Source organism: Notolepis coatsorum (assembly GCF_963971535.1).
Source record: "Notolepis coatsorum genome assembly, chromosome: 11".
In the NCBI taxonomy this organism is placed as follows: domain Eukaryota; kingdom Metazoa; phylum Chordata; class Actinopteri; order Aulopiformes; family Paralepididae; genus Notolepis; species Notolepis coatsorum.
The window spans coordinates 129,410,408-129,431,368 of record NC_140175.1 but is presented as its reverse complement, the minus strand read 5'-3'; positions in this window follow the sequence as shown (position 1 = coordinate 129,431,368).

The window sequence follows — 20,961 nt, the reverse complement described above, 5'->3', positions numbered from 1 at the left end:
GAATATAAAACCAAATATGGTTCCAGGCTCACTAATAAGCACCTATGCATATGTATGAGAACAGTCCTCAAGCCATTCCAGCCCAGATTCTATATCCTGGCAGCGTGTAGCTTTATGCCAAGCAAGCAGTGCAAAAATTTACCGTAGTGGCATGCAGTAATGCGCCTTTCATTTTCCGCCGCCCAGCGCCCAGGTCGCGCGGAAATAGGCTGTCTATTGCCATTCTCTTTGACAAACTCTAACCTTAACCAGCTCCTTAACAACGCCTAAACTTAACCGTTCTAACCTTAACCAACTCCGAAACCATGCCTAACCTTAACCATAGAAATTATATTGCCATTCTCTTTGACAAACTCTAACCTTAACCAGCTCCTTAACAGCGCCTAAACTTAACCGTTCTAACCTTAACCAACTCCGAAACAATGCCTAACCTTAACCTTAACCTTAACCATGCCTAACCTTAACCGGCGAAATAACCTTAACCGGCGAAATAATACACGTTAAAAAAAAATCACGTTAAAAAATATTTTCGATGGGATTCGAACTCGCCAGCAAACAAGCCATAGGATCCACAGCCATGTGTCCTTGCCAATTGAGCTATTGGTAGATACTGAATAAGGGGCGGTGACTTATATATATTGAGCTCCGCTCAAGGCGGGATCTCATGCGCATGCGCGGGCACCTCGCGCGAGCACGCCGGCGCACGCACGCACCTGAGCGAGCACGCCGCCGCCGGTGCACGCACGGTAGCATTTGTCTGAAAAGAAGGGCGCTTTACCGCACTAGCGTGCGGTGACGAATGCGGAAGCATTTTTGCACTGCTTGCTTGGCATTAACGTACAGGCATCCTGGCAGGACTAGAGCTCACTTCTCTCACTAAACAAGAGAAAGTGAGGGAGTGGGATATAAGAGGGAAATAAAGTGAGAAGGAGGTGTTAAAGCGGTTCAATTGTTAACTCTTTCTTAGCAATCAACCGTTGAGGGGGCGGTCAGGTGGCGTAGGGGAGATTGCGCTTGTCACCAATGCAGGAGACGCTGGGTTCGAGCCCAGCTCTCTGCGTTGCTACCAGCTTGGCTGGCCGTTCATACTAATACATTTGGCAGTATTAGGGGGTGGGGAAGCTGGCGGGTGGGAATCTGGCGTTGTGGACAGCGACGCCTACAGGTCAGGTCTCGGCGCTTGCTAAGCGGGGCAGATAGCGTGCCCTCCCACGCGTTACACTTCACCAATGAGAGTCCTCGCTGCCAAGTGAAATAAGCGTCACTGGCTTGACGGCGCATGTCTCGGAGGAAGCGTGCGATCGACATCAGGACACCCTTGTACCGACTCGTGGGAGAACATGCGTACAGCGACCAGGTGGGGGAGGGGGGGAATTGGCACAACGACTAATTGGGACGGGGAGAAAATCAGAGAAAAATAGGAGAAAGAGAAGGTAAAAAAGAAAAAAAAAAAAAAAAAATCCAACCGTTGAGCGCCATACCCGAGATTTCTCGGGTGTAGATCCTTTGATATTTTTCCTTTGATCTCCATTCTAAACACTTGCGCGGACCTGTCTGTGTCTCCCTGGCACCGCTGCCGACGTTAAAATTGCAATCACCTATCTTTTGAACTGGGGATCTAGTCTCTGGGTATCTCTCTCTCTGTGCATCTGGCTACAGGAACCCCTCCCCCTCAAAGTGAATCAGCACACGGCAATCTGTCGGAGATCCGATCGCCTCAAACCTATTGTTTCCCGTATTTTAGCCGTGCCCAATGCACACGATCGCAATGGCATTACTGGGATTATTAATTTTGGAGTTAAGATGTGTTGGAATTGTTTATTATAAATTGGTTGAAACTGTTTTATTTAATTCAAAAGAAATAAAAGTGTTAGACAACAGCGAGGCTGGAGACGAAGCTACAAGCTAACATGGAAGCTAACACGATGAATATGCAAGCTAGCATTCGGATCAGGCTAGAAGCAATACAGAACGCTAACGATGCTAACATGCAAACCAACACGCAGACTGGACTCGATGCAATACAGAATATTCAGAGGAGCATGGAGGCTAATTCAAAAGAAATAAAACAAATTACCCCCAAAAGAAGGACAAAGAGACGCTGGATACAACCGGACCAACCAGGACAACCAGACCATCCGAGATGCAAGCACGGAGATCGCCCAGACCGGCCAAGATGCGACCATTGAGGCCACACACACCAACCGGGATTCGAGCACCGAGATCAACCAGACCAGCCAGGATTCAAATAACGAGATCTCACACACCAAACAGGACTCGAGCACTGAGGTCACACACACCGACCAAGATTCAATACTACATATGCATATTATTTGATAGTGAATGGATGTCATGACTCGAGACACACTGCAGATAACACACAGACCACTGGGAATACAGACAAGGTAAGCACATTAGTTGGGAAAATTGGGTCTTGATTCGGGACATATAATATAAATAACACGTACTAGACTAAACTGTAGACACTAACACACATGACGCATGTGGCTCTTTGCCCGTCAATGTGTGGCTTTTCCATCCAAGAAAATATATAATTTATATATATTTTTTGTCACTCAAACCTACATTTCATTGTGGTAAACCTCATATTTTTATATTCAGAGGTAATTATATAGTTTACACTGTTTATTTTTCTCATATTTCTCATATAAGCTGTTGGGTCGTCTGACCTGTTCCTGGAGGGAATTAGTGGCATTTTCTCCATGGCTGTGCTGGTGTTAACCACATATAGCCTGCAGCAATATAGTAATAATATAATTATTACTATATTATATTATTACTTTCTTTATTTGATTTGACACTCAGTTCTGCAATGTATATTCTGCAATATATATATATATATATATATTGCGAGTCAGACATTATGATGTTCCAGGACATTTTCTTGGGGACATTGTCTCTGACTGGACCTCCTTTTTTTTTTTTTTTTTTTTTTTTTTCTCTCTTTCTCTGATTTTTCTTTGTTTTCTCCCCATCCCAATTTAGTCGTTGTGCCAATTCCCCCCCTCCCCTACCTGGTTGTTGTGCGCATGTTCTCCTACTGGTCGGTACAAGGGAACCCTGAAGTCATCCGCACGCTTCCTCCGACACGCGCGGCGACAGCCAGTGACTCTTTTTTCACCTGGCAGCGAGGACTCTCTCTCATTGGTGAAGTGTAACGCGTGGGAGCTCACGCTGCCTTCATCAAGTCCTGCCTCTCGCTGAGCAGGCGCCCAGACCTGACCTGTCGCTGTCCACAACGCCAGATTCCCACCCACGACTTGCCCTCCCCCTAACCCAGCCAAACGGGTTAGTATAGCGATCAGCCCAAGCCCCAATCAATGCTGACTCCGGGAGTCGAGACCGCAGCCTCTTGCATTGGTGACGAGCGCAATCTCCGCTACGCCACCTGACCGCCCCTGACTGGACCTCTTTGAATGAATTTGAATTAAATACCCCTGGTACAGACAATAGATAGGTGGCGAAGCAACCTGCACCGCTGGTCTCCCCTGCCTTTTTTACACTGCAGATTAGTATTCTCCAAGCATCTGTATTATCATGCTGTCTGCCTAATGTTGTTGATGTACCAGTTTTAATGTAAATTGTGTGCATGTGCGTGCAAAAGGTCTCCGATTATCTGGCTGCTTCTCCGGTGTTTGTCTATCGCTTGTCTTTTTGTAGCGTGTCAGGGTGAGGAACTCGTGTTCATGTGCTACTTTCATCAATTGGATTCTATTATATGTTGTTACTACTGTATTGCACATCGTTGCGGGCAAGACCACCCGCATTTCATTGTATACTTGTATGCCGTGACAAATAAAACTCTTGACTTGACTTGAATTCCCAGCAAAGTACACATTGACGATTGGTCAGGGAGCTTAAGATAAAGCTTGGCCTTTATTTTTTTAAGAACAATTAGTCATGTTGTTTTGTCTGAACTTGATTACGGTGATGTCGTGTACATGCATGCATCACTATGTTTTATTACTAATGTGTAGTTAATTCATCACTGTACACTCTACTGATCAGTGGGCCGGACATCCTCGGCTACACGCAGACTGCAACGTTCATATGTTTTTATTAGGGCTGTCAGTTTATCGCGTTAATTAGATTAATAAATTACACAGCAAATTATCGCGTTATGAAAACGAACTCAATTTATAAAAAATTTAAAATTTAAAAACTTTTATATATTTTTTTTAAATATTTTTTTATCTCATTAATTCCATAAGAACGTAGAATACACATTTACAGTTTTTTTTTTAAATGGTCCATTTGCATGTTCTTGGTATCTGATTCTAGGGACATCTATGGATCTCAGGGAATGTATTCCCAGTGTCAGAAATACTGTGTCTGTTACTAGGCTTGAGTAAAGTGTAATGAACCAAATGAGAATATCATGCTCAACTTTACCAGACCTGAAAAATCTAAGCAAATGAATAAATGGAAGATGATTAAACAGAAGGTTTTGTAGATACAGTACTGAATTCTGCCATTGCACATTAAAATGTGATTAATTAGATTAATTAATAACAAATCCTGTAATTACATTTTTTTTAATCGCCTGACAGCACTAGTTTTTATTTATTAAGCATTGCTAGGTAAACTACCCCTCTACCTCATGGCTCATACAGAACTGTTTGATCTATAATGTTCCCATGGCTCCTACAGAACTGTTTGATCTATAATGTTCCTATGGCTCGTACAGAACTGTTTTTCTCTATAATGTTCCCATGGCTCCTACAGAACTGTTTGATCTATAACGTTCCTATGGCTCGTACAGAACTGCCTGCTCTATAATGTTCCCATGGCTCGTACAGAACTGTTTGATCTATAACGTTCCCATGGCTCGTACAGAACTGTTTGATCTATAACGTTCCTATGGCTCGTACAGAACTGTGTCTCCTCTTATGCACTGTGGACACGGAATAATCTGCAGGACGAGCTGACGAGCAGGACGAATCTCATACCCCTGGGTGGTTTTAAAAGTATTTAATTTTTTGAGACGCGATGTTTTCCACCAGAGTGAGCAGTTGTCTCTGTGTGTTGTTCAATGTATTGTTTTATGTATTGTTGACTGTTGTATTGTCTTTTTTTTTTTGTACCTACTTTTTCTCCTCCTTTTTTTCTGAGATTTTTTCTCCCATCCCAATTTTTCCTCTCGTGCCAATTCTCCCTCCCCTGTCCTGATCATTGCTTGCATGTGCCCCCCACTGGCCGGTTGTAGGGAGGATAGAAGCCCATCACATGTCCCCTCCGATACATGTGGAGGCAGCCAGTCACATCTTTTCACCTGCCAGCGCGGACTCTCATTGGCGAGGTGTAACGTGTGGGAGGCTCACACTGCCCCCGCCATTTCCTGTCTCTGCTGTGCAGGCGCCCTGACCGACCTGTAGGAGTCGCTGTTTACAACGACCAGATGACCATCATGACCACCCATCGACTCCCCTCCCGCTGACTCTGCCAATTGAGTCAGTATGACGGCCGGCCCAAGCCGGAGGCAGCGCTGACAGCCGGATTCGATACCGGTGTCTCTTGCGTTGGTGACGAGCGCAATGTCCGATGCGCCACCCAGCCTCCCTGACTGTTGTATTGTCTGTAAGTATTGTGTAGACCTCCTGCTGTTACCTTGGCCAGGTCTCTCTTGAAAAAGAGGTTTTAATCTCAATGAGACTTCCTGGATAAATCAAGGTTCAATAAAATATAAGAGCAGGGAGTAAGGAGAAAATGAAGGGAGAGAGAGATTTTGGCTTTCGGCAGTGTCTGGTGGATGAGAGGGACCTAGAGATTATCTTGCCTGGAGCAGAACTCTCAGTCACTGCAGTCTCATTCTTCATGATTCACCGTGATGAGCCCAGCATACAATTTCTTAGGCACCTATCTACTCACCGCGATGAACCCAGCAGTAGATTTCTTAGGCACCTATCTATTCACCGTGATGAACCCAGCAGTAGATTGCTTAGGCACCTATCTATTCACCACGATGAACCCAGCAGTAGATTGCTTAGGCACCTATCTATTCACCACGATGAACCCAGCAGTAGATTGCTTAGGCACCTATCTATTCACCACGATGAACCCAGCAGTGATTTCTTAGGCACCTATCTATTCACCACGATGAACCCAGCAGTAGATTGCTTAGGCACCTATCTATTCACCACGATGAACCCAGCAGTGATTTCTTAGGCACCTATCTATTCACCACGATGAACCCAGCAGTAGATTGCTTAGGCACCTATCAATTCACCACGATGAACCCAACAATAGATTGCTTAGGCACCTATCTATTCACCATGATGAACCCAGCATACAATTTCTTAGGCACCTATCTATTCACCATGATGAACCCAACAATAGATTGCATAGGCACCTATCTATTCACCATGATGAACCCAGCAGTAGATTTCTTAGGCACCTATCTATTCACCATGATGAACCCAGCAGTAGATTTCTTAGGCACCTATCTATTCACCGTGATGAACCCAGCAGTAGATTGCTTAGGCACCTATCTATTCACCGTGATGAACCCAGCATTAGATTTCTTAGGCACCTATCTATTCACCGTGATGAACCCAGCAGTAGATTTCTTAGGCACCTATCTATTCACCACGATGAACCCAGCAGTAGATTTCTGATTTCTTAGGCACCTATCTATTCACCGTGATGAACCCAGCAGTAGATTTCTTAGGCACCTATCTATTCACCACAATGAACCCAGCAGTAGATTTCTGATTTCTTAGGCACCTATCTATTCACCGTGATGAACCCAGCATTAGGTTTCTTAGGCACCTATCTATTCACCACGATGAACCCAGCAGTTGATTTCCGAGAGTATCGTCTCAGCCAATCACAGCGCAACATCGGAGGCCACGCAGTTCCTCACGCTACAGGGGCGGGGTCTACGGGGGGGGGGGGTGGTCTACGGTGGTCTATTATATGGTCTATTATATTTCATAATAACGCATGTGTCGGTGCCCGTGTGTGTTTGTGTGTCTATGTGTGAACCCTCTGGCATCAATTCTAACTCGTAATCCATTCGCACTCTGTTTCGCCACTTTGTCCAGGTGCGGCGCAAAGTGAAGGTGGACGAGGGGCCCCGCCTCAGACCCAGCGACCTGCGGAACTTCATCACCATGTTCGTGGTCTTTGTGCTCTTCGCCATCTGCTGGGCGCCGCTCAACCTGATCGGCCTGGCCGTGGCCATAGACCCGCACCACGTGGTGTCTCGCATCCCCGAGTGGCTGTTTGTGGTCAGCTACTTCATGGCCTACTTCAACAGCTGCCTGAATGCCATCATCTACGGACTCCTGAACAGGAACTTTAGGAAGGAGTACAGGCGCATCGTCACCTCCGTGTGGGTGAGTCGGCTGTTTGTGACGGAGACGACGTCGCGCGCCGGCGGCGCCACGGACGGCAGGAGCGCGAGGAGCAGGCCGTCGCCGGCGCTCAACAACAACGAGTCGCAAAGAGACCGTCTGGAGCAAAGACTGAAGCTGGAGCTTTGATCTCCCTCTGGGTCTCGGAGTCTCTCTGTTGACAAGAGTGCTGGTTTTTTCCTTTCATATGATAGCCGGATTATTATTACCGTCCGTGGGTATAGGCCGGTCTTGAGAGGAAGTGTAAAACCTCCAGTTACTGTACCACCACACAGACATCCAGCGAAAAACAAAACCTCTGTGATGTTACACACATGAGGGTCATCATAGTGGCAACAGTGACATGTTTCATCGTTCTTTTCTTTTTTTGTTGTCAAATAAACGCTCATCTTTTTTTTACTCTTTAAATTGTGCAACAGATTTAAAAAAAAAATTTAAATAAAAAATGGGAGAGGTGCAATTAAAAAGAAAAACGAGTGTCTGTTCTCTGCACTGGCGCAATTTCTGAAAGATCTCAGACTTTATTTTTGCAGATGTAGAGTTAGAAAATGTTGAATGCACACAGGTAAGCAAGGGCCCCCAGATGATAAGGCAGCCAGTGCTACTCTGTGGGAAAGACCAGAGGACCATGCCTATGACCCTTTGACCCTATGACCCTTTACCTTTACAAAGGTAAAAAAAAATCACCCAGACTTAGCCATGGCTCTGTAATCATTCAAAAGTAGGCTAGCTCACTGGAAGCAGATGTAAAGAATACAAATATTTACATTTAGTCAGTTAGCCGACTGAATCCGGTCGTTAAAGAACCCAGGACGCCTATCGTAACGAGTAGGGGGTTCCCCGACGTTCCTGGCCAAATTCCCAATCAGGTCTCTGACATCAAGGCCACCTAATCATCCCTTCCCCCTTAATTGGCTGATATCGATCCCTGTCTCCTGAGCCGTTCAGCCATTGGGTAGTCGTGTGATGTGTGCCGGGTGCCAGTGTATGGTAGTCAGTGTGTAGTGTGATGTGTGTCTGGTGCCAGTGTATGGTAGTCAGTGTGTAGTGTGATGTGTGTCTGGTGCCAGTGTATGGTAGTCATTGTGTAGTGTGATGTGTGCCGGGTGCCAGTGTATGACAGGCAGCCATTGAGCCTGCGTGGCCCAAGGTTGGGTGCTACCAGTGGTGGTGAAGGAGGCAATTACCACCCTACATTGTAAAGCACTTTGAGTCTGAGAAAAGCGCTATATAGATTATTATTAGGGCTGTCAGTTTATCGCGTTAATTAGATTAATTAATTACACAGCAAATTATCGCGTTATGAAAATTAACACAAAATTAATTACAAATTTGTTTTTAATTTTTTTTTTTTTTATAATATATATTTTTTTGTATCTCATTCATTCCATAATAACGTAGAATCCACATTACAGACTTTTTTTTATATGGTCCATTTGCATGTTCTTGGTATCTGATTCTAGGGACATCTATGGATCTCAGGGAATGTATTCCCAGTGTCAGAAATACTGTGTCTGTCACTAGGCTTGAGTAAATTGTAATGAACCAAATGAGAATATCAATAAAATATCTTTGACTGTGAATAACACCATGCTCAAATTGACCAGACCTGAAAAATCTAAGCAAATTAATAGATGGAAGATGATTAAACAGAAGGTTTTGTAGATACAGTACTGAATTCTGCCATCCGGACACATGCAATTTGAAATATGATTATAGAATATAAAATATCAGGCATAAAATGGTTATGCGATTAAAATGCGATTAATTAGATTAATTAATTACAAATCCTGTAATTAATTAGATTAATTTTTTTAATCGCCTGACAGCACTAATTATTATTATTATTATTATTATTATTATTATTATTATTATTATTATTATTATTATTATTATTATTATTATTATTATTATTATTATTATTATTATTATTATTATTTATCCAAAGTGACTTACAAGTTCTGTACAACAACAAGTCAGCAGGAAGGGTACAACTCTGGCAGCTAAGCACAACATTGTTCATCACACAGTGTCAAACTTGAGTGCATAGTAGTATAGGGCATATTAGCAGTAATAATATTATAGGCAAGGTAGATTCCTTAGTAGCAAAGTGCATAATAGTAAAAGATAGTACGAAGGTTAGGTTATGTTTGTCTTTATTATTATTATTATTATTTTTAGATATTTAGATATTGATTGAAGAATTTTTTGTCGGCGGTGGAAAATGTATCAGGTTTCGGCGGCTGTCCTGACTGTGGTGGGAAGTTCGTTCCACCATTGTGGAGCATGGACCGAGAATAGCCGGCTTCTCTTTGATGACCCCCCCCCCCCCCCGGAGCTCGGACAGAAGTGGGTCTGAGGTGGCCAGAAGATGCAGAGCGCAGGGGTCTCGAGGGTGTGTAGTTAGTGTAGTTAGTTAGTATGCCAGGGCAAGGACCTTGATGCGGAACCGTGCGGCAATGGGAAGCCAGTGCAGCTCTCTAAGAAGTGCGGTAACATACAGCACAGATAAACGATTTGCTCAAAAGTGACCTGGCATTCAGTGGTGATAGCGTTCATTAGCTCTGTGTGGATTTGGTTGCTTTTGTGTAGGTTTTGTCTGTGAGATGAGGGTCTATGCTTGATTAATGTCTGGATGGGCCACCTACTGTATGGCAGTGGATGTGTGGTTCCGAGCCTGGTTTGAATTGTTGGGATTAATAGTGAAACTTCCTGAAATAAGCACGTTGCTTCAGTCAAGGTTGGACGCTTTTACGGCTACAGTATACCTCCATCTTAATTAAGTGCACATAGAAATTGGATTGAAACCTATCTGGTTTAAAAAGGGAGGGTCTGTTTCAAAACAACGAAGAATCATCCACCAGGGGGGGGATATTAACTTAATAAAAGTACAATGGCTTCGTGCCAAATGTGCAGTTGCGTGTGTGTGGACTCGGAGGCAATGGATCTGGAATCACACAAAAGTGTTTCCTGCCATTTACAATATTGAATCACTCCCGTAAGAGGCCGTTCACTTCCCCCGGCTTTGGCCTCGTTTTTTATTTAATTTTCTTTTTTTTTTACGGTAATTATACCAAGCTGTCCAAATTAATTTGACGTTTATGTGGCGGCAAGCCGAGCTCCCGGGGAGGAAGAAAGAGGCAGAGAGATATTCTTGCTCGTACTACAATGTGACTTTAAGCAGGAGAAAGCCTTACTGGCACCTATGCGCCGCACGACTACAGAAAGGAAGCTTTGAGCAAAGTTTTGAGTTTGAACACAATGCAGGATCGCTGGCGAAAAAAAAGCCATTAACCCACGTCTCACTGGGACTCATGGCAGAACACGTTCAACACAGTATTCTTAACACAAAGATCAACTTCGCTTCTTAACCCTTTCACTGCCACACGACAGAAGGTTTAACCCTTTAACCCGTCGGTTGTGTGATAGTGAAGGGTTAACCTTCTGTCGTGTGGCAGTGAAAGGGTTAACCGGCTGTCGTGTGGCAGTGAAAGGGTTAACGTTTCGCGAATAGCCAACAAGTATAGACTGCAGAAATAGATTCTCTGTAATATATTCATCGGTACTTGTTAATATATTCAGTATAACAGACCTTAATGAACTCAGTATAACAGACCAAAGCATGATGGGAGATTTCTCACCATTGCCCCCAGCGTCACCTAAACTCTGGGACGCTTACGAATATATTGATGTAAATAAGAATAATAGATTAACTAAATCTAAAATAAGCTTTTAACTATTGGTTTGGTTTTAGCAAAGCATCACCGAAAAATATTTGCTAGTACATTTCTAGTGTAACCGAGTGGATTTGAACCTGAGACCGGCGTAGGATCCACAGGTGCAGGCCACACTAACCAGCGGAGCTAAAGGGTCAGACCCATTAGCAGGTGCTGGTTGACTGCGACCAACTTCTTCAGTAGTTTACACCATAGATATAATATATAATATATATATATTTAGGGCTGTCAAAATTAATGCTTTAACTCTGGAGATTAATTAAAATTCTTTAAAGGGGCTATGTATTATAAATGTCATTTTTCAGTCTCTAGCATTGTATTATAGTAATAGGAGTTCGTATCAATGTGTTTTAGGGTCTAAATACCATATTGGCGGATTGCTCAGATTCAGCCCAGCCCCTTTCCTGGTCTAGTAAATCAGGTCATATTTTTTTTGAACAGCCAATACGCGTCATACAGCCGCTGGGTAGCGCACAGTGATGCGATTGGCTCTGTGGTTGGAGCTAATGCCCGCCCCCATTCTACCTAGACTAGACAGCGAGTGGAGCTGCGGGGCCGTGCGCTCTCTCTCTCTCTCTCTCTCTCTCTCTCTCTCTCTCTCTCTCTCTCTCCCCCCCTCCCTCTACCAGTGCAGACTGTGGACTGACTGTCACTCAAAGTGCTTATGGGCGGAGCCAGGCCATAACAGCCTGATTTCTTGAGGCTGAAAAATTATGGTTTTGAGTACTTGATTAGAAATATAAAACAATGAATTTTTTTGAAAAAAACCTTACAAATATCTTCAATAGACTAACAGGAATTGTGTAAAGTTGCCCAAATAGTGCTAGGAATAGCAATGCATAGCCCCTTTAAAGCGTTAAACAAAATGATCTAGATTAATCTATGGAGTGCAAAATGTTCAATATAATATAAGAAAGCGGTCTAGCTGAGTCAATGTTGATGGTTTTGTTGAACATTTGTATTTCACAGAGAGAAACTGTATTCAAAGAAAGCTATTAAAATAGTCTTTGAATCTAAATATACTTTCTTTGTGTTGATTTTACATTAATTCCATGATTTTACTCAAGTAAATATCTGTTACAAGCTTTGGTCTTAAGTAGAAAAATGCGATTTTTAATCTAGATTAATTACAGAGAATTGTGAGATTAATTAGTAAAAAAAAGATTAATCTATTGACAGCACTAATATATATATATATATATATAACTAGATGGTGCAAGGCAGAGTCTCCAGCGTGTTCACTGGCGGCCATCTTGGCACAGGCAGCACGGCCACTCATAACATGAATGTCTATGGTGCATGTATTTGTATTTGTATTTATTGGTTTAAAATACAGAGACCGTGCATATTAAGGAACATTTGACTGTAAATATGCCAGTTTAGCCAAGTTGCCTAATTTTCAACTGTAGTCTCTGGGGCAGGTGACATGAGCACTACAATAATTAAAACATAGTACAATAATTAAAACACAGTAGGAATCAGTATAGGTTACAATACACTAAAATACATACAAATAAATACATTAAAATACATTACAATACAACCCCTCAGTTAAAATGGTCGCACACTTGACCATCTCTCAACCATGATTTTAAGTTAGTTTTAAATTAAATGTAACTTTGATACTCCCTGAGCCGTGTTGGCAGACTGTTCCAGGTGTGGGCTGCTCTCACGGAAAAGGCTGTCTGACTAAAAGCAGACCTCCTGTTTGGGACGACACAGTCCCCTCTGACTACAGACCTATTATATCTGTCAGCAGATGCTTTCTGTTTTATGAAAGTACAGAGGGGGGGAGGAGCCAAGCCATGTAGGATTTTATAGGTAAGGCAGGCATCTTTGAATTTGACGAGATTGTCCCAGCTCAGTAGGTTCTGGTTTGCTATGCTATGGTGGTGGCTGTTTGTTTTCCTGTCCAGAACTTTCACAGCCTGATGGTAAACTACCTGTACAGATCGTAGTGTTGTACAAGAGGCTTGTGTCCAGCTAGTCAGACAGTATGTTAAGTGTGACATAATAATGGCATTAAAATACAGTGCTGCTGCTTTTGTTGACAGAGAGTTTCTGATGTGACGGAAGTTTGATAAGTGAAACTTTGCATTGTTTACTACCGATTTGATTTGTTTTTTAAATGTAAGATTGTACTATGGTTGTACTATTGAAATAACCAGAGCTTGCTACATTTTCTACCGATTTACAAACGATTTGGTTTATTACAAATGTTATTCACGTGGCTATGATTCAGATGCTTGGACATGTTGAAATAATTTTCATATGAAAGTCCATTATAAATATGCAGTATGATAACTACATCTCTGACGTTTATAACAAACCAAACCGTTTGAAAATCGGTTGATGATTTAGCGAGCTACGGTTATTTCAATAGTACATGCACCACCATAGACATTCATGTTATGAGTGGGCGTGCTGCCTGTGGCAAGATGGCCGCCACGTGGCAACGTCGGTCTCCATTGGCCGGCAGGGCGGGTGAGTCATCTAGCCTTTATGTCTATGGTTTACGCTAGCAAGAGTATGTAGAGCATTCTTTGCTGATGAAAACGTGAGTAGGTTATCTGAACGTCACTGAAACGTGAGCTGCTGTCGGTCTTTCTCAATAATACACACAGCTCCTTGTTTTACCTGCTACAGTAAAATAAACTGTTCTAAATAATGTGGAAATGACACAATTCAATCTCTATCTAACCTCAAGAGATCATTGAGAGAAAGCTCTCATTTACAGTGATATCGAGAGGTACAGTATAATACAAAAACAATATAGGTAGAAACAGAAAAGTAGAAACAGTAGAAACAGAAAAGTCAATCAAGTAAACAATTTAAATGATTTAAAACAACTACAGACTGAGGTGAAATGGTTGGCTATTATAGATTTAAACTGAGTTTTAAGGTGCTTTGCAACATTACACACGTCGGGGGCACAGAAGCTAAAAGCAGATTTTCCTAATGCAGTGCAAACTCTGGGGACCTTATGCATAAACCAATCTCCAGAGCGAGTATGGTATGGTCAAGAGCTCCCGTCTAGTAATGAAGTTATGTAGGATGGAAGAACATCGTTTGTTTGTTTATCTTATATATATATATATATTTACAATACTTTGTGTTGTGGTAAATGAGATTGAAATAGAAAACATGCTGTGGTTGTCTACCAGTCATCAGTGATTGCAAAGTGTTGGTTTTTTTCTATGGTACTATTAACCATGGATCAAACCATGTAGTCCAGTTTCACATGTTTTTTTAACTACTCTCAGGCAAAAGGACACTATATGTTACAGTGTACATTCAAATGAAACAGGAATTAACCTTTAATATCTGCTCACCTCTAAATAGAGTCACTATATCGAATCAATAGCTTTAACCATTAAAACCTCAACTGGTAAGAGTCAGTGCCATCCCTCATTACCAACCTGCTGAAGTGCCCTTGAGCAAGGCACTTAACCCCCAACTGATCCAGTGGAGCTGCTCAGTGGTCAACAGTGGGGTCAGACTGTGGTTGTACTGGGCAGCTCCTAGTGGTCAACAGTGTCAGACTGTGGTTGTACTGGGCAGCTCCTAGTGGTCAACAGTGTCAGACTGTGGTTGTACTGGGCAGCTCCTAGTGGTCAAAAGTGTCAGACTACTGGGCAGCTCCTAGTGGTCAACAGTGTCAGACTGTGGTTGGACTGGGCATGTCCTAGTGGTCAACAGTGTCAGACTATGGTTGTACTCGGCAGGTCCTAGTGGTCAACAGTGTCAGACTGTGGTTGTGCTGGGCAGCTCCTAGTGGTCAACAGTGTCAGACTGTGGTTGTACTGGGCAGCTCCTAGTGGTCAACAGTGTCAGACTGTGGTTGTACTGGGCAGGTCCTAGTGGTCAACAGTGTCAGACTGTGGTTGTACTCGGCAGCTCCTAGTGGTCAACAGTGGGGTCAGACTGTGGTTGTACTCGGCAGGTCCTAGTGGTCAACAGTGTCAGACTGTGGTTGTACTGGGCAGCTACTAGTGGTCAACAGTGTCAGACTGTGGTTGTACTGGGCAGCTCCTAGTGGTCAACAGTGTCAGACTGTGGTTGTACTGGGCAGCTCCTAGTGGTCAACAGTGTCAGACTGTGATTGTACTGGGCAGCTCCTAGTGGTCAACATGTCAGACTGTGGTTGTACTGGGCAGCTCCTAGTGGTCAACAGTGTCAGACTGTGGTTGTACTGGGCAGCTCCTAGCGGTCAACAGTGTCAGACTGTGGTTGTACTGGGCAGCTCCCAGGTGTGAATGTGTGTAACATGAAGCAGGTCATTCATGCTCAGCGAACCTACCCTGGGTAAATAAAAGTTTAAAAAAGAAAAAGAAAAAAGAAAGAAGAAAATTCAAAAGAAGAAATGAATAGAAAAAGTATAGGATCTTATGGGACGATATAGACTGAAGGTGGCCAGTCCAGAATGGAATATGGGTGGAACGGTGTGGTGCTGATTCTTCAGTGAGGACATCCCCATTACTTTTGCCCACTGATTTAGGTTTAATGGGTCGTGACTAGGGGTGTAACGATGCATCGATTAATCTAAATGCATCGATTCTAATGTGACGATTCAACTGCATCGATTTGAAAATGTTAGAATCGATTATAATAGAAATGAATCGAAATTAAAATAAAAAAAAATGTAATGTTTTTTGTGTGTGTTGTTTTTATTGATATATAGTCCATTCATGCTGAGTGAATCAGTTCCCCCAGCCACATTTGTGTATTAAATTTTTTTTGGGGAATTAACTGATAGAAAATGTATCGAAAATTAATCGAATCTAATCGAATCTAATCGAATCGTGGTCAAATTAAGAGATTTCATGATGCATTGAATCGTTGCCTGAGTAATCGTAATCGAAATTAATCGTTGTGAGGTTGCATCGTTACACCCCTAATCGTGACAGTTTCATTCCCCGCTCCCAAAATGAAACGGCATCAAAAGCATTAATATTACTTGTTAAGTACGAGTCATAAGCCTAGGTCAGATTGATTATCCCATAACTCATTGGTCCGCATCCCAGCTTCAAGCAGCGTCCTGCGAAGTTTGGGACGTCTAGGACTCAATGTGTCTATAAACTTCAGGGCTTAAACCCAGCCGACCCAGGCTCACACACAGGCACCCCCCGTCCCCCCCAGTCATACAGTTGATTGATTGGAGTTGCGGAGTTTACTTTTATTTATTTTGCTTTAATCTACTCGGTTGGCCGTATTACCACTGTATGGCATTACTTGATAATAACAGTTATACAGAACCCACCTTTAGTCCTTAATGCATAATCATATTTCTCCGTCTACTCCGTCTGGGGAAAGCCACACTCATGAGGTTTTTTACATCATAAATCAGGCACATTACTGGAAAAGTTACAATGCAAAAAAACATCTCCATGCTTACCAGTCGTTTTGGGAAGAATAGAAGCAAGCGTTGTTGCCAAAAGAAGATTGTTTTTATTTTTTAACAGTAGAAGATTACATTAAAGGTTCAGTTTCATTTTTATAAGTACACAAGTTTCAGCTTACAATATATCAGGTTTCAGTCATCTCCTCAAAATCTCTCAAAAAAGTCTGGCTCTTGAATGGGCCACAGTCCTTTTTATATTGATATTGTATCATATTTTCGATTGGTCTAAACACAGTGATGTCACAGGGATGTCATTTTCGTTTAGCAAACCAAAATACAATACATAATTCGTATGGACTCCTCCTTCTTTGTACTAGCGTTACTTCTAGTTACCTAGTGGTTTTTTTAAGTAAGAGAAAGTCCCTTATTTCTTCAGAACAAACAACTGCTTTGTCTGTGGTGACCACGTGATATGGTACCAGGCACGAGGCCATCCATAGGATTTCTTATCAAGACTCCTTAAAGATCCCCTCCAGAAAACAGTTTTACACATCATTCTTTAGTATTATTCTCTACTGACAGTTAATTATAAGCATGCCATTATGAAAACTTTTACTGTACACATTAAACATTTAATTGTTATATAGTTTTTAAGATTCCCTCTATAGTTTCAGGACTCCCTGTTTCTCAACCCTCAACCTTTAATTCCCTTCCCTTCTGTAAGGGTTAACATTTTACAGCTTTCTCTCCTCTGCTGAGGGCCACATTCCCCAGGTTGACTCCCCATTGCGGGCCTGTTCTTCACAGACAACAGGCACCTTTTCTGCAGATATTAAAGGCTCATTTCCATTTTTATAAGTAGAGTCATCATAGAGCTATCCTCCAGAGTTCAGTTTTTTAAAGTCTATAAAAGATTATACTGGTCATATAGGAACGAATCAGGATGTCAATTTCCAAAAGTGTCACTTGTTGTTCTGTGGCACTTCACACCCACTCTGTCATCCTGGGAGGTCATTGTCCATCGTCAATTGAATAATTGAATAATGAAGCATATAATTACATGTGAAAAATAGGTATATACGGCTATATTGTTACATAAACAACAACAAAATTTAGAAATAGAAATCACTGTTCTTTTTTAGAGAACAGGGCTTTTGCTTTTCTTGATTATATTTTTACCAACATTTTTATTTTATTGGTAAGGTGTTGTTGGATATTTTGCTGACTTTCTTGTTTTCTTTGGCCTCTCGTACTCCGCCCAGCCTCTGGTAGATGGTGGTGAAGTACTTGTACTGGGGACCTCTTGTCTTGACCCCCCGGGTCGAGAGGCCATAGATCTTGGGTCTTGCAGGCTGTGACCTTTTTCACCTCCCCTGACTTCTTGACTGACCACACTCCTGTGCTCGGTGGAGGGCAGGACTGGATAAATCTTCGGATCCCACCGTATATAACGGAATCCAGAATCAACATCGATGTGAGACGTGCTCATCTTAGGGTAAAAGATCAAATCCACCCTATAATATTCACAGCTGTTTCCCCAGCTCTCGACGGTCGCCCATGTCTTGCCGAGATTTGTGTCACCCTCTCGGGTAACCATGTAGATCTTCACCCAGGCCGGGAGGATACCGGTCCAGTTACCTCCCACCAGAACATGGGCCCTACTGGATCTCACTTCTGACGCACTGTCCAAGTAGAAGAAATCCTCGAACGGCATCCTGGTGAAAGGGTCAGAATAAGGTCTTCTCCCTGGTTTTATTCCCACTATGTCAGCCCAACTGGCGGGGAACTTAAGCTCTTCATTTGTCATCATTCTTCCATTTTCTGCATATAACTGAGATCGTTGGCTGTCGTCTATAGCGTCCCATTTTCCTCTCTGGAGCGATATTTTATTCATCCAGGTTGCTCCTAGGCCCAGAGACAGTTTATCCTCCGGCGATGTAATCGCAGTTGCTGTCTGGCCCTGGTCAGGCATTTTTGGTGAAACCAGGCTTGGTGATGATGACACGAGGGTCGCTCTCCTAGAAACGAGGGGGTCACGATCCAAAATACCCAGTACGCTATCACCATGTAACAGAAGTTCGTCTAAGATGGTATATTCCTTAACCGCCATTCTCCGTTAGTTGCTGTTGTGTCTATGCGTCCCAGCGTCTCTGACTAGTGTGCGAGAGAGAAAGCACTGGTCCTTTTTATCCTCATTTCAGAAGAGGCGCCGTCATAGTTGAAGGCCACAGTCTCTTTTTTACATAATTTACGGCCCTCCCTGACCGGGAGAGGAGGCCCATATGACGTAGTAGATTTATTGTAATAATGACCCCTATTATCAAAATGCAGGGGAGGGCCCACCTCACAATCCCCATAATGACCGCCCTGGCTGTTTGTACCATGGAAGTTGCAAAATTCCAAATATCACCCACTCCATCCTTCACGGCCCCTCCTATATCTTCAGCTGCACGCCCGATAATGGTACCCAGTACTATCGCAAATTGAGTTATGTCCCTCCGTTTGCTCTATTCGTCCACATACGGTGCTCGATCCTGTGAACAGGACCCGTTTGTCATGTTGTTAGCATGTGAAATGGGAAAAACACCATCCAGGTAGAATCCTCTTCCTGTCCATCCAAAATCTGGATTCAGCTTTCCTCCTGTTTCCAAATAATCAGATATGGGTTTCCATGGGGATACAAAGTCAAACAGGGCCTTGCTGCATCCCGTACAGGTGTTAAACAGATGTCGATTGTTTCCCCGTCTGTTATTGCAGTACTGGGTATTGATGAAATTCCATCGGTTCAACAGGTATGCCTCCGGTGGCCAATAGTAGGGGAATCCTCTATCCAGGGTGTGTTCAAACAGCGTTGCTAGGGGTCCGCATTTTGAAGTTTTTGCCTGCCATGTGGCTTCATTCTGTTTAGCTCCCCATCGCGCAGTGGGAGAAGAGCGGTAGCAGTTAGCCACTATCAAGGGGATGCCCACCTGCCGGGGGAATTTTGGGTCATAATACAGTGTTCCACCCTCCCCCGAAACTGCCCTCCATCTCATTAGGTCATTGGTGTCCCGTGAGGTTGGAGAGTCGAACCAATGCATATTACTCCATGCATGTTCTTGCGGGGGAGGGTTACGCACAATGTAGTACCTTTCTACCATTCTTCGAGGGTCGCATCTTCTGAGCCTTAGCCAGAGGGAGAGTGCCCCAATGGATCCACGTACTGTTAATCCCATCCCGGGATCTCCCCCTAGTCAGGGTCCTAGTAGAAGCTAGGTCTACCATAGCTGAGGTAGCCTCCTCCACATGTAGGTGCGGATAAGTATCCTTCTCTGTACACAGACTCTGATCATTCTGCGTACAATACTGTTTCCCCCATCTACCATAAGTAGTTCCGGGGTAGGCCCCGAGCTGGGCCCCCGTCGCTCTGAAGCTTGGTTCCAGACCCCACCTCATTATGTAGCCACTAGAGGTCTTTCTAGTGAGAATAAGAGGTGGGGGTAGTAGGATTTCGCCTAATTGTCTCTCTTTAATGTTCACCATAGTGAAAGGTAGCTGTGGATCCTTTTCTTTCCAATCGTGTACCCACTCCAATATATCCTCTTTTTCTGATCCATCGGGATTGAGGTTTGGATTAGGTTTGCTTTCTTTTGGGGGATCTTTGTTATTGCTCCCCACTGCCACTACCAATGCTCCGGGATATGGGGTGCTGGAATTTGGGTCTATATGCCTACCCACATTTAGTTGGAACCCCAAAACCTGAGCAGCTAACTGTTGGTGGATGAACAGGGTCAACTTGGTCTCTTCCGTATCTGGCTCCTTCTGCCAGCATGCCGCCACCAGGTTGACCTCCTCATCCGTGAGGCCTATTCCTGCATAGGCCTTCCATTCATTGAGGGGCCGAGTTGCCCACCTGCTGTGGTATCTGTCGTATGGTGTGGGTTCTGGGTACACTCTATACCTCCTCAAATAATTCCTGAAATTCACACGACAGGTGGCTTCCTGGCCCAGAGTTCCATTCGAGTATGGGCGTGGGACCCCCATATTCCGTGCTTCTCGGCATATAGGGACTAATTCACCCGCTTCTCTCATCATTCTTTTTCCCACTTCAAGGGTGGTAAGACCCCTCCATACCTCATCAGTTTTGGCTAGGTTATCAGATAGGCAATCGAGGAGAGAGTCTAGTATTTGCGTGCCCCACTTTCCCTCGAGTTTCTCCACCTGGCTCGGGGTCAAGGTTGGGACGTCTGTGTACCATAAGGTCCTCCCCCCCGCCAGGGGGAGACCGCGCACCCATGGAAGTGTAGGTGGGTATGGTTTGATTTTTACCCGTCCTGGGTTGGTTACCGCCACAGTCCATTTGAACCATGTAGCGGTAGTCTGAAAAGGACATCCTCCTGCTTGGTCAGTAGCTGTGAGAGGTATATCCTGTTCAGGCCGTTCCTGGACCTGAGACTCCGTCTGAGTGTCTTGTCTGGGGGTCAAGAATCCAAAAAAGGCCTCAACCTCTCGTTCCCATGCCGGGGGC